We start from the raw sequence: 12,695 nt of genomic DNA on the forward strand, positions 1-12,695 counted from the left end.
TTTTCCCAGCAGCTCTTGGAGCAGGTGAAGCGGTGTGCAGGGAGCGGACCCAGCCGCTCCTCAGCCGCCTGCAGGACGCACAGGGAGGTTGGGGAGGGCCCGGGGTCAGAGAAGCCCCGGCTGGAAGGGGCCTGAGTGTCTGTGCGGCGGCTGCCCGCAAGCAGGAGGCCTCGCTGACCTGTTCCTCAAGCAGGAGCCATGCTTTGGTGCCTCGCCGCACCCTCAGCACACAGGATTCTGTCCGCTCCGGCTGCTTCCTCATCCACCACCCCCTCCCCGCTGTCCAGCAGGCCTCACGGCCTCTGTGGGGGCAGAGGACCAGACCCGTTCTGCTCCCGTGCCTCCGAGTCGTAGGGGCTGAGGATCACGGCACCCGCTCTGCTGAGGAGCAGCCATCAGAGTGGCGTTCGGGGTCCCACAGTGTTTAACTCGTGCTGTGAAAATTACGGTGTGTGTTTGTTCCGCTCCAAATTATGGTAATTTTATATACCAGTTTTTATTTGATTAATAGAGTACCATATTCATTGCAGAAATTCTTCAAAAGCACACAAAACAATGTACAGAAAATTTAAGTCACCCATAAACACATCCCACCCAGATCGTCATGGGTGACACGTGGTCCTTATAGCTTGAATCTTATTTTGCTAGGACTTAGGACACATACACAGACGGGGGTCTTCAGTCGTTTGTATTTTCTGCGTCAATTTTCTTTTATTTCCAGTGGGTATATGTGTGTAATTCTGAAAGATGAGACAGCTCAGCCATGTCTCGTCATCCTGGAGGTCAAGTTTGGAGGTGGAATTTCTGGGTGCAGGACGATTGTAAGGCCTTGAAGGCTGGGCAGTGACGGTGACTGAGAGTTGGCGTCTCTCCTCTCCGGGCAGTGCACAAACGCACCTGGAGGGTGTTTTCTTTATCTGTTATTATTTACATCGAGTGTTGACAGAACGTAGATGTGTGAGAACTGAGGCAATAATAGTGACGTGCCTGCTCTGTGAAAATCAGTGTTCACCTCTGGTGATGGCCTGTGAGGGGTGCGCGTGCGCCTGTGCACACCTGTCTGTCCTCTCGGGTATGAGGGGTGTGTGTGCCTGTGTGCATGTGTCTGTGCCATGAGGGTCGCACAGTCCAAGGCAGGCCCTCTAGACGGGGCTGGGGGGCAGGTTCTGCTGCTGACGCGACATCACCCTCACAGGCCATTGGACATCCTCGCTAGTGCCTGGTGCACCCTTACGTGCTGACTGCACTAGGGTCCGACTTTTTTTTTTTTTTAGATTTATTTGTTTATATGAAAGGCAGAGTTAATGAGAGAGAGGGATAGGCGCATAGAGAGAGATTTTGTCATCCGTTGGTTCACACTCCAAATGGTCACAATGGTTGGGACCAGGTCAGGCTGAAGTCAGGAGCCGGGAGCTTTGTCTGGGTCTCCTGAGGGGTGGCAGGGGCCCAAGGACTTGGGCTATTTTCTGCTGCTTTCCCAGGCACATTAGTGGGGACCTGGATCAGAAGTGGAGCAGCTGGGACTTGCAGCGGCTTAGTCCACCAGGTTGCAAGGCCAGCCCTAGGGTCTGACTCTTGACTCCAAGTGTGAGTTGTAACCTTTGATATGCTGTGGAGCCCTAGACATCGCTTTCCTTGTTCTTGTTCTTAATTTTAAAATTTCCTTTCATTTTATTTGAAGGTGGTGGTTGGGAGGGGGGGGAGAGACATTTGTTCACTGGCTCGCTCCCCGAAGCAGGGGCCCAGAACTCCATCCGGGTCTCCCAGGTAGGTGGCAGGCACTCCTGTGCATCAGCAGGAAGCTGGGTCCACAGTGGAGTAGCCGGGCTTTGAACCCAGGCTCTCCTGAACGGGCTGTGCTGCACCAGACACCCACCCCTTCTGTTCTTGGGTCGACGACCCCGAAGGGTCCTTCTCACTCTGGCTTTGGGCAACTCTGTTTTAGACGGGGCGTCCCCATCTCACGACCGAGGTCTGTGTGTAGAACTCCAGGCTTCCAACAGTCCTGTTGCCTCTAAGAGCCGCTGTCATTCTGGTTGTGACATGCGTGGTTTTGACCCCAGAAAAGCAGGCCCAAAAAGGAATGCTTCGAGGATGAAACAGGGAGAGAAGCTCGTTTGGAGCAGTGGACAGATTCCTCCCCTCTGATGTAGCTGCGGACAGGCCTCCGCGCTCGCGGATCTCACGCGCGGGTGAAGTACGAAGCGCGTTCATCGGCCTTTTCATTCCTTTTCAAGAGCTTGGGGTGCAGACAGAGTCAGGGACTGAAGGGGGCGCTAGTGAATCCACGTGGGTGGGCAAGGAAGACCCCCGCAGCTTGTGGAACCTGGTGGTTAGGGTCCTGCTCCAGGAGCTATGTCTCAAAGCGGCTGGAATATGAAAAGGGTGCCCACAAGTCCATTCAGATAACTGGCCGGTCCTGAGATGAGGTGGCATCAGGCACGTTTGGTCCAGGGACCGAATGGCATCTACCAGGCCGTGGTGTCTTTCCTCCTCCTCTCTCTGAGCCAAAGTGGACTCTGCAGTCACCAGACGGCTTCAGACATCTTCCCTAGGCTCCGTGCTTGCCCACGTAATTCCAGAGAGAAAGAGTGTGACCGCTGCCCATCCTAAACCTACGAGGGACGCACGGCGGTGTCTCCACCCTCCCCGCTGTGGAAGGCAGGTGGCCTGTGGGTGAGGCCCCAGCCCAGAGCTGGGTACCTGCCACCTGAGGAGACCCGGACAGGGCGTGGCCCCCAAGGTTGTCACTCTAGGGCTGCTTGTGAGACTTGAGTGGAACCTGGGAGAGGACGACGGGCGCTGGCTGATGCTGCCGGTTAAAATGCTTTTGGCACCGTGTGGTGGTGGAGGCTGGACTTGGACCCCTCCCAACACCGAGGTGCCCTTCCTGAGCTCTGGGCTGCTGTTGGGGACACACTGGGAAGGACCTGGGATCTCTCTCTAAGTCGGCCCTTGTCTCACAGCCTGCACCCCAAGCCCCTGGGACCCCTACGGGGGCAGAGGGAGGCAATGGTCAGAAGCTCGGCTTTAGCTCCAGAGACAGTGAGCCCTGGCTCTGCTGGTCACAAGTGGGACCTTAGATGCCTCACTTGAGCTCTGTTGGTCTCAGTGTTCTACTCCGTGTGATGGGCACACGGGGGCCTAGTTACAGGGTGAGGGTGTGGATCAGTGTGGTGCTAAGGGACACGGGGTCTGTGTTTGCTGCCACCACCACCAGTTGTGGGTCTTGGGGGTCCAGGTCTGGCACAGTCGCACTCAGGCCCCTGTCCCTTCAGCCCTGTGGCCACACGGCAGAATGTGGCACCCTAAGGCTGGGCCACTCCAGGACCAGCGTGGTCACCGCTTGATTCCTGCTTTCTGCTCCACTGAATTCTCAGGCAGTAGCCAGGGGCTCTCAGCCCAGAAGCTGACTGGAGCAGGAGAACGGGTGATCTGGGCAAGCGTGCGGGTCCAGCCCCAGGGGAAAGTTGGCCGGGCCCCCGTGGGTCTCGTATCCCCGAGCAGAAGTGCCGGGAAGCTGGGGCTCCTGCCCACGCCAGGTTCACGCTCAGCCATTCTGGTGCTTTCCGCACTCCGGCGTTAGTCCATTGCCTGGCGTCCCTGGAGAGTGGAGCCGCCTGCCGGCTTTTCCTGGGGGAGGTTTTATCTCGGCTTTCAATTTTCGCTCGTTAATGCTCTGCCATTCACGGCCAAGGGAAGCACAAGAAGTAAAATCCGTGTTCCGCAAACAGTGCAAAGCCGGGCGCCGTCCCACACGCTGGCCTCGTAGTGTGTCCATTCTCCTTGGATCCAAGAATGACCGCCACATGTGATGGGGGGAAGTCCCTGGTCCTGCACCAAAGAACAGTGGTTAAAGGGGCGAGGTACCTTTTGGGTCAGGTTTAAAAAATTGTTAGACTTGGGGCTGGCATTGTAGCTTAGCGGCTAGAGCCACTGCCTGCAGTGCCGGCATCCCATATGGGCAACTGGTTCGAGTCCTGGCTGCTCCACTTCCCATCCAGGTCTCTGCTATGGCCTGGGAAAGTAGCGTCCGTGTGGGACACTCAGCATCAGCCATCGTGGCATATGAGGAGTGAACCAGCAGATGGAAGACCTTTCTCTCTCCCTCTCTGCCTCTGTCTCTGCCTCTCTGTAGTTCTGCCTTTTAAATAAACAAATACATCTTTAATAAATCATTAGACTTTTTAAAAAAGGCTTACAGTAAAAATGATAAGAGAGTACAGAGTTCCTGTGTACCTCTCCCAGGCTCCTCCCCCCCATTTCCTTATCACTCATATATTTTATTTTTTATACATTTATTTATTTTTATGGCTACAACAGAGGGGGCTGGGCCAGATCAAAGCCAGGAGCCAGGAACTCTACCCATACAGGGGCCCAAGCACTGGGGCCATTTTCTGCTGCTTTCCCAGGTGTGTTAGCAGGGAGCTGGATTGGAAGTGGAGCAGCTGGGACTTGAACCAGTGATCATATGGGATGCCAGCATTGTAAGTGGTAGCTCAATCCACCGTGCCACAATGCTGGCCCCGTCACTCACATCTTGCGTCAGTGCCAACCAGATATCGATAGTTTGCTGCTGCCTGAGATCCACGGCCCACACTGGGGTTTGCTCTGTGTTGGGCATCCTCTGGGTTGGACACACGTGTCCACCAGTACAGACTCAGAACAGCTGCCCTGCCCCCAAACCCTCATGCCCCACCTGCTCATCCCTCCCCCCCCACCAGGCAACCTCTGGTCTTTTGCTGTCTCCACAGTTTTGCCTTTCCCAGGACATCACAGAGCGAAAGCCACACAGGCATAGCCTGTCCAGACTGGCCTCTTTCGCAGAGTGACGTACATTTAAAAGTTTTCTCTGTCTTTTTGTGGTTTGATAGCTCCTTTTTTTTTTTTGGTACTGAATTGTTCCATTGTATGACTGTACCACTGTTTGTTTATCTGTTCCCCATCAAGGGACATTGGGATTATCCAGGAGAGCACTTTTATAAAATATTTATTTATTTATTTGAAGGTCAAAGTGATAGGGAGAGAGAGAGAGAGAGAGAGAGAGAGAGAGAGATCTTCCATCTGCTGTTTCACTCCCCAAATTTTCACAACAACTGGGGTGGGGCCAGGCTGAGGCCAGGAGCCAGGAATTCCAAATGAGTCTCCCAGTGGGTGCAGGGGCCCCAGGACTTGGGCCGTCTTCCACTGCCTTCCCAGGCACATTAGCAGGGAGCTGGACTGGACGTGGAGCAGCTGGACTCAAGCCAACACTCCAGTATGGGATGTCGGTGTCGCAGTCACAGGCTCTAGCTTAACCTCAGGTGGCAGCTGGGCCACATCGCTGGGCCCCAGGAGCCTCACGAGTGGCTTCTCCCAAAAAGGACCGCCTCCAGGTGTGCTGGCGTGGGGAGACGCTGGGAAACAAGACAGAATGTTGGGGTTTGTGTGCTTTGGACGCTGCTGGAGTGAAGCACGAGCTACTCATACAGCACACGGTAGCAAACATGCTGGTGTGCTTATCTCAAGGAGGTGGGGGTGGGTGCAGAGGTCACACTCCCCATGGCAGGTTGATGTGCTAAGAAACCCGATTTTCTCAAGGTCTGTGCAGTGCCGAAATACTGACCAAAGTCACCAAATAAGAGGAGTATTTTCTTATCTGAAAAGGAGAGAGGAGGGAGGGAGGGAAGGAAGGAGGGAGAGAGAGAGAGAGAGAGAGAGAGAGAGGGGAGAGAATGTCTTCCATCTTTTGATTCAGTCCGCAAATGCCTGCAACAGCTGGAGCTGGGCCAGGTGAAAGCCAGGAGCCAGCAGCTCCATCTGGGTCTCCCACGTGCTTGCGCCATCATCTGCCGCCTAGGTGTGCATCCAGGAAGCTGGATGGTGAGCAGAATGGCTGGGACTCAACCCGGGCACTCTGATACGGGGTGCAGGTGTCACAGGTGGAACTGGACTGCTGCCCCACGCCTGCCCGGGACACTGTCTCCCCTACTAGCAAGGCAGGTGGGGCTGGGCAGAGGGCGTCTGCCTGCCCGCTCTCGTCCTCACCTGTTGTGTGCCATGGGCTCCCAGCCCAGGTCAGAGACTGCTGGCTGAGCAACAGGGGTCTATATTTTGGGGACTGTCTTCCAATTTCTCTTTACCCACCCCTCCTGGCCTCGGAAGAGTCTATCATCTCCAGGTGCAGGGTGACCGTAGTCACTGAAAAGTTGAAGGGGTTTGTTGGCAGCTAGGAAGGGCTGTCCTTTGGGAGGGGAGGATCTTGGCTGCACGGCAGCTGTGATGTGGGGGTGGGCCCTGGGGTGCTGCAGCTGTGAGGCAGGCCCGGGGTATGTGTGGTCAGAGGGGCCAGTGGTCAGATGCCACAGTGGGAGACTCTGGGCCGGGTGGGTTGTGTGAGATATAATGCACAGAAAACGCTAAACCACAGCAGTGCCTCATGTGGACAGTCTCTTCCCTCGGGCTCCCCCACCCCATCTGATTCTTGGGGGCCCCAGAGAGCAGGCGGCACTGCCTGCGTCCCGGGTGCCTCCCCGAGGATCCGGCCCTGCGTGTGATTCTGTCTGCGTCGGGCACTGCAAGCAGAGCTGATCTGGGGTGGGGAGGGCAGCGCCCTCAGACACTGCTCCTCTCCCAGCAAGTCTTCCCGGCCGCCCTTCCCCGTGACTCGCAGCGACAGGCGTCCACGCCCTGCGGCTCCCATTTGCAGATTGAATTACCGCCCTGTTCAGCTGACACAAAGCAGCTCCTGGCCGCCGGGCAGTCCATGAATAAGTAAACAGTCTGCCAGCGCCACGCCAAGCCAGGCATCAGAGGCCAGGAGAGGCGGCGTCCTCCAGGCACAAGCGGCTCTGCTGGCTGGCGCCCCGGCTGGTCTAAGGCTCGGGACCAGACCCCAGTGTCCTGTGAGTACCTGCTTTTGGGGTGGGGAAGAACCTGATGAGTTGATGAGACGGCTCAGACAGTGAGACGGGACAGTCGTCCCCCCGGATTCAACGGGTTGGAGCTCAAGCGCTCTCAGGACCAGGAAGGGAAGGGGCTGCTTTCAGCCCTGGGGGAGAGGGCAGGGCAGATAATCCCTGGCTTCAGAACCTCAGGGTTTTGATTGTGCCTTCCACCACCACGGTTATGCTGTAGGCACTTGGCCAGCACCAAGCTGTGCCGAGGCTCTGTTGGTTGGGTAAACGGTGAGCCGGCACCTCTGAGCTGATGTGGCTCCAGGCAGGAGGCCGCCTGACTCTGGCCCCTGTGGGGCTGGGGTTTCCATTTGGGTCCCTCCCTCAGGGAATCACCGGTCCCTTTGAAAAATGAGCTTGGTGTTGCTGATTGAAGCGCCACATAATTGGTGTTTAGGACAGCAGACATTCAAAGTCACCACGTCTCAAGTGGAAATTTCTCCTCTTGCTCCGTTTGTGTTGCTTTTTCGGGCAACATTTTCCAGTGCTTTAAGGCTGGCAGGCGAGAGCGCATCCCGAGGATTCTAGGTAATGAATGTGATTAGACTACAGATATGCTAACAGCACTTTTATCTTGTACGCGTCCCATATCAGCTAAAGACTGTGGGGGAATGTGAGGTTCCTCTGTGTTCTGGGTGGTGAGGACCGTGTGGCAAACGGAAGCAACCAGATCTCCCCTGGTGGTGGCAGAACTGACGCTGAGCTCGTGGTGAGCGCGTCTGTGTGGTGGAGCAGGTGGTCGGCGTGTTATGCTGCTTGGCATTTGATGGCGGCAATAAAATGCACATCAATTAATCATTGCCGTTCCCCTCTCCGCCTAAACAGCTCTGTTAATTAAAACCTTGTGTGAAGTGGTATCTGAGCTCTCTGCTCCCTTTTACGCAGAATCATTAGGCTCGATTGGGCACAGCCCCTCAAAGGCATCATCTTGCTGGACCACTTTTGAATTAATAATAATCCTACTTCCCATGAACCCGGCAGAGCTGTTTCCCGCGCTTGCCAATCACCGAGGAGCTCTGCAGTTGGCCTGGGCAGACAGAGCCTGGGGAAGCCGGCGAGAGCCGAGGCCGGAGGCTGGGGGGGAAGGCGCATCCCCGGGGACGCACAGAGCGGGCTGTGGGAGAGCCAGGGACCCCCAGGATTCACAGGGCACACTGCAAAGCTGGGAATCATGTCCTGCCTGAAATAGTTTTCTCTTTTGTAGCATAAGGGAAAGATTCACGTAATGTGCAGGTTATCATGACTTCTTTCTGTTCCTCTTACTTTCTCCGAGAGGAGCTTGGGAGACGGTGTGTGTTGCTGGTGATCTATCTTAGAAGAAGGTGGCTGGCTGGCACGAGGAAGTGCCCCCTGCCGGGCAGGGACCTCGCAAGAGGGCACCTGGCTGTGTGCACTGTGCCCTCAGCCCCCGTGGCCACGTGGTGTCTGGCAGCCCTGTCCATGGTGCTGCAGGTCCACCAGGGGTGTGACATCAGGTTTCGGATGATGCATAGAGTTTTGTGAACGTGTTCTTACCCGGTAGCTGTTGGCCTCATGTCCTTTAGCAAAAAGAACATAAGCGTGTCAGATGAGCTAGCGGAATAAGGCACAGGTCTCTTTTGAGACACACTCTCTCCATGAAGGCGTCAGTGGGTTCCTAACGCGAGGTAAACACACCTTCTCTTGTGCTCCGAACATCTTGTTGAACTTGAAAGTGCGTGTGCGTAATTTACAAACCTGCGGTGGGCGCAGGTGCTCGGGCGCAGCTGGCTCTTGCTTTCGTTCCTTGTGCCCAGGGCCTTCGACTCACTTTTCACTCTCCTAGTGGTTTCTCCGGGGTGTTAGCTAGATCATACTAAACAAGCACCTTCCGAGAGGGTAGGAGAGTGGTTCTCCACAGCGGTGACCGGTGTCCAGGGCCGCTCCTGGCAGGGGCACTGTTGAGCGTCCTGCAGCACCCAGGGCAGCCCCACCCAGAGGGGTCTGGCCCGAGGCGTCGCAGTGCTGAGGTGGGGGTGCCTTGCGGGACGTGAAGGTCCCCTCCTGGACTTCCACACACGGTGAAATTGCTTCTCGAATCAAGCCAGGCATTAGCGTTTACCGTGTTCGGTGCGTCCCGCCAGCTGCGAGGACAGCCTCGTGAGTTTGCCCGGGGTCGCCTTGCGTTCAGTTGTGTCTTGCAGCCCACGTATTAAAACACCCGGCTTTGACCACAGAAGCTTTTCCTGAGTCTCCTCTTTCCCTCCCTAGGAAGCCTGCTTGTTCACAGCCGCTGCTGTGCAGTCCAGGGCCCGGCGGGCAGCGTGGCGCCTTCCTCTGGCGCTGGGCAGGTGGGAGCTGCGGTCTCTGGGACTCCGGTTTCCCCTTCCTTTGTTTGTTCTGACGTTTTGCTGCGGAGCATCTTCCAGACGTTTCTCAGGACGTGCATCCCGGGGAAGGGGTGTGAGGTCTCGCCCTCCCCCTCACACTGATTGACAGCTTGTTTGGGGATGCAATATTAAGCCGGAAATGGCGCTTGGAATCTGAGCCCCTGCTGGCTCTCAGGGAGAGAAGGCTCAGGCCTCACCCATCCTGATTCCTGGGAGCAGCCCCCGCTTGTCTCCAGCCTGGGAGGAAGGCAGGATCCTTGCTTTCGTTAGCGTGTAATCGCGTGTGCTCCTTGCCGTGGGTCTGTCTGCCCACCTGCAGAGCACACCGGAGACCTCGCGTCTGGGAAAAGCTCTTCTGTTCTCCAACAGCTTCCCTTCCGCGTCCTCCTTCTGGAAGTCTTATTGGCAAAGTTGGACCTGCTGGAGTGTTCTCGAAAGTCCCTTTTTTCTTAATGCTTTCTGTCACTTTGGAGATTTCCTTAATGCTGCTTCCACATCTGCCATTAAAATTTTTCATTTCAGCAACTCCTTTTCATTCACGAGAGTTTTATTTGTTTATTTATTTATTTTGGTTCCTCATGGATCCCTTTATGGCGTCTGGTTCTTGGTTCTCAGATGCCTTCTGAGGATACTTGTTAGAGTTTCTAGAAATTTATTTTGGTTGCTTTCATGGTGGCTTCTGAGTTTTATTTTCGTGTCCTTCCACTTCAGTTCTCCACAGTAGAGGTTCTGTAAAAATGCGTCGAGCGATCCTTGGCGCAGTGTTTGGTTTCGGAGCGAAGTCTTGGCAGCTGAGCGGACGTCCTGGGCGGGGCTGCGGTGGGCTCACTCCAGCGTCTGCGGGGAACTGGACGCCGCTGTGGAAGCTCCCAGTGTCAACATGGGGTGGGGGCGCACAGAACGGTGTCTGCCTGTCTACCCAGATGATGTTTGCAGTCCCCTGGGAGGCTGAGGCTGGCGCAGGGTGTGTCCACCTGCAGTATGCCGTGGGAGTGGGGAGGGCGTCCACGCAGGTGCCACTGTTTCCTCTGTGCCCTGCCCTTGACTGGACCTCTCCCTGACGCCCCTGCGTCCTGCGTTCTGTCACTGATGTCTCCAGGAGACAGCCTCCGTCTCCTGTCTAGACATCTTCCCTTCCCATTTCCTGTGCATCGGTCTAAATCTTATTAAATTCCAGCGTGAATGAAAATGACACACACGTGTCCTGGCCCTCCCTGCCGGACTGTGGGGTCCTGGGAGGCCTCGATGTTGTTTATCCTCGGGCCTGGCACCTGCCAGGGCTTCTGGGGCAGGTGCCCAGCAAATGTTCACGGAACTGGAACACGCTGTGCCTTGGCCAAGCAGACTGGCCTGGGAAGGAGCCTCGTCCACTCTTTGCTCACCCACCACATGGGCTGATGGGGACTCAGGAAACTTGTGACCTTCTTGGTGAAATCCAAGGAGATTCAATTTATCTTCTTACTGTGTGATTCTAAGGCCTTTAACACCCACCCCTCTTTTTAAGCAAACTAAAACCGAAGTAAAAGAAGCTCAGATATTTTGACTGTTAATGTCAACCTGAAGATCTGCTGATGCATGGGAATTTCTGTTCGGAAGGATTTGTTGGCCTATTGGGAATTCTGTACGTGTTTGCTATGTGTAGTGTGCCTGTTGGTTTTTACATTGATCTTTGTTAATTGGTTTGACCTGTAATAACTCTCGGTGTCATGCACTGGGTGTCTGTCAGTCGTGTTTTTATTTTTAAGGACACCTCCCGTGCGAGCTTGGATGCTGACTTGTGTGCCCAGTTCTGCCCTTGCTGTCATCGTCTAACTTGTGTGATTAGCCCTGACTCATTTCCCTGGCAGAGCCAGACCTTGGGACACCACTCAGAGAGCCCGAAGAGCTGTGTTGAGGGGCATCTTCTACTCCAGGACATTTGATAGAAAGGAAGGACAGTCTCAGGCTGGGAGGACCAGGAATCAGGTCTCCAACCCGACTCTCAGCCCTTGGTGCTCTGAACTGGACGATGATAAGCACGACCCCATCTGTCCCGCCTTCGAGTCATGGAGGAGGCGAGAGGGGCAGTAGAGACTCTTTCTAATTTTTTGACAGGCAGAGTGGACAGTGAGAGAGAGAGACAGAGAGAAAGGTCTTCCTTTGCCGTTGGTTCACCCTCCAATGGCCGCCGCGGCCGGCGCACCGCGCTGATCCGATGGCAGGAGCCAGGAGCCAGGTGCTTTTCCTGGTCTCCCATGGGGTGCAGGGCCCAAGCACTTGGGCCATCCTCCACTGCACTCCCTGGCCACAGCAGAGGGCTGGCCTGGAAGAGGAGCAACCGGGACAGAATCCAGCGCCCCGACCGGGACCAGAACCTGGTGTGCCGGCACCGCAAGGCGGAGGATTAGCCTAGTGAGCCGCGGCGCCGGCTTTTTTTTTTTTTTTTTTTTTTGACAGGCAGAGTGGACAGTGAGAGAGAGAGAGACAGAGAGAGAAAGAGGCAGTAGAGACTCTTACAGGTGGTTCTGTGACAGAGAAAGTGTGCTTCTTCCTCCTGTGTAGAAATAACCCAGTGCGTCTGAAGCCACAGGTGTAGATGTTGGATCTGACCACAGTGTAGAAATGACCCAGCTCACCTGAAGCTGTGTGTGCACGGCAGATCTGACCAGATCAGCCTTGGAAGGTCCACCAGGAATCCCCACTCCTGGTGCTGAGGCCCAGGGCCCAGCGGTGGAACCTGTAGTAAGTTGTGCTTTCTCCCGTGTCAGTGCGTGGCCGTGTCTGTTCTGCCATTGTTCACCAATTCATTAAAAACATGCTTATCATGACCATTAGTTGGGGAGGACAGAGTGGTCTGCCTTCATGGACACAGCAGCATCATGGGGGATGGCAGTGCAGAGGCCTAGGGGTCGGAGCGAGCTGGGTGCATGAAGAGCTGGGTGCCTGGAGCATCAGATAGACGAGGAAGCTTGCTGGGGACTCTATGGCCATGTTAGGGTTTTAATTTTTTTTTTTTTGACAGGCAGAGTGGACAGTGAGAGAGAGAGACAGAGAGAAAGGTCTTCCTTTTGCCGTTGGTTCACCCTCCAATGGCTGCCGCGGCCGGCGCGCTGCGGCCGGCGCACCGCGCTGATCCGATGGCAGGAGCCAGGAGCCAGGTGCTTCTCCTGGTCTCCCATGGGGTGCAGGGCCCAAGCACCTGGGCCATCCTCCACTGCACTCCCTGGCCACAGCAGAGGGCTGGCCTGGAAGAGGGGCAACCGGGACAGAATCCGGCGCCCCGACCAGGACTAGAACCCGGTGTGCCGGCGCCGCAAGGCGGAGGATTAGCCTAGTGAGCCGCGGCGCCGGCCAGGGTTTTAATTTAAAATATTAAGACCAGTGGCCAGGGGACGAGTGACCGATTTTAGTTGTGAGGGTTGACATGACCATA

The 12,695-nt window shown here is 55.7% G+C and overlaps 1 protein-coding gene across 10 annotated transcripts in view; it reads left to right on the forward strand.

Moving 5' to 3' along the window:
* Nucleotides 1–12,695, forward strand: part of RIMBP2 (RIMS binding protein 2) — a 204,612-nt gene that overhangs the window by 43,185 nt on the left and 148,732 nt on the right. Inside the window, exon 1 of one of the 10 annotated variants that reach the window (XM_089322866.1) lies at nt 6,738–6,884. The exons of the other annotated variants lie outside the window; for them this stretch is intronic. The gene's annotated coding sequence lies outside the window, so the exon portion shown is untranslated. Of the gene's footprint in view, nt 1–6,737; nt 6,885–12,695 lie in introns of those variants that run through there. 10 annotated transcript variants of the gene reach the window in all.

The sequence above is a fragment of the Oryctolagus cuniculus genome, chromosome 21, assembly GCF_051225735.1.
Source record: "Oryctolagus cuniculus isolate XC-2025 breed Fujian yellow rabbit chromosome 21, ASM5122573v1, whole genome shotgun sequence".
NCBI classification, from domain to species: Eukaryota; Metazoa; Chordata; class Mammalia; order Lagomorpha; family Leporidae; genus Oryctolagus; species Oryctolagus cuniculus.